This window comes from Chrysochloris asiatica, unplaced genomic scaffold (assembly GCF_000296735.1).
Source record: "Chrysochloris asiatica unplaced genomic scaffold, ChrAsi1.0 scaffold00193, whole genome shotgun sequence".
NCBI lineage: Eukaryota > Metazoa > Chordata > Mammalia > Afrosoricida > Chrysochloridae > Chrysochloris > Chrysochloris asiatica.
In genome coordinates, this window is record NW_006408711.1 from 1512679 (window position 1) to 1514515 (window position 1837).

The 1837-nt window shown below is 39.8% G+C and overlaps 1 pseudogene; it reads right to left on the minus strand.

Moving 5' to 3' along the window:
- Window positions 1-1421, minus strand: part of LOC102824654 — a 31112-nt pseudogene extending 29691 nt beyond the window's left edge.
- Between the last annotated feature and the right edge of the window lie 416 nt (window positions 1422-1837).

Consider the following 1837-nt stretch of genomic DNA (forward strand, 5'->3'; position numbering starts at 1 on the left):
AACAACAACAAAAACAACAGGTAGGAGAACACGTTTCTTTGGCTAAGAGATGAGAAAGAATGATAAGACAACTTAAATTTTTAAAAAAGTGGCCTTTTACCCATTAATTTCTTTTCAAATGTTTTGCTATATAGATGTATTTTCATTAGACATACATATTTATGTCTAACTTTTGTCACTATAACACTGTTTATAATAGTAAAATCCTAGAAATAGTAACCTATGGCATCCTGATGTGGAATGGTGCGTTAATGTGCTAGACTACAATGTTCGTTTGAATCACAAGGTTGGTGGTTCAAGCTCACTAGCTGCTCCTTGGAAACCCTATATAGCGTTGCTAGGAGTCGGAACCTACTTGACAGCACTTAAAAACAACAATACATCTGTAGCAATTCTTTTTGTTTGCTTATTTAATCATGTACACGTATACTGTGAAATTACAGGCTTCTCCTAATTGCATTTAAAGTTGAAACTATAAATGTTTTCATGTGGACAACTCTCAATGATCTACTTAAGAACAAGCAATAAAAGGTAAGCATTTATATCCTTTATCTGATTTTATATGTTGTTACTATTTTTTTTTTTTTAAATAAAACTTTAAAACTGGTTCATTTCAGTTCCTGGGATTAGTTTATTAGCCATAAATATATGTTGGATTTTTATATAGAACTTTCATATTATAAACTCATTAAATGTAGATTTGATAACTTTAAGTAAATAAAAGCAGACAGTAATGAATACTAGATGTTTAAAATTAAAACAAAAAACACATACCAAAGGGACTTCCGGTTTGGGCGATAGCAGCAAACACCAGGTAGGGAACTCTCCATTGTGAAGGGATGGGGATCCCATGAAGAACGTGCTCATAAAATAACTCCCGAGTTCTAGATCTACAATAAGATACGGGATGTCAGTTTCCCACCCTCGCAAGTGAAAAAATCATGATAATAAGGGAAATACTGAATGTTAGGAATCTGGAGATGGGACTCCCTCTATGGCCATGCCACCCTGGCAGAGTTTAGAGGGTGGGGCTACAGCCAGTCCAGCTCAGAAAACTCATGCTAAAAGCAATGCAGAGTCATTTGCCAAAAAAGAGGCATGGGAGACTACACATTTCTCCCTCTTTTTCCCTGTCCCACCTTCATTGTTCAACCTGGACATCAGTTGCAACAGTTTTCCCATGATACAGAGAGAGGGAGCTTGGTGGTGACTTATGATGTAATCCACACAGACACAGCCCTAATATTTTCTCTGGTGGGACCATGACAGCTGTGCACCTTGGAATCAATTCTGACTCCTTGCAACCCTGTGCAGGGTTTCCAGGGCTGTGGGTCTGTGCAGGAGCGGAGTATCTCACCTTGCTCCTGCGGTGCAGCTGGTGGTTTTGAGCTGCTGACCTTGTGGATACTGGCCCCATTCATGGCCGCTGTGCTACCTGACCTCCCTGTGCAGGACCCATGCAAAGCAATCTGTAAAACCCCAACATAAAAGGACTCAACCATCACGAGAATTGTGCTGTTCACACACAGATATCTAACTGACCTTCAGAGACAAAAATAGTAGACAATCTTTCTACCATTAACTGCTCAATATCTACATGTGCACCTCTACCATACTGACTAGAGGAGGAGCCTGAGAGAGCGGACACCCTCACCCACTGCTGGAGGCTCCTACGTTGCACACACACTACCTGTCTAGCTCAGGACAGTCGACCACAGCCTCAGTTTTGTTCCAAGTGGTAGTTTTTGTCTCTGCATTTATATTACTTCTGCTTTTGGTTCTTTTGATTACACATTTTTCCTAGAAGTGGGAGCTTTTTCTCCAAATCTTTACCAAA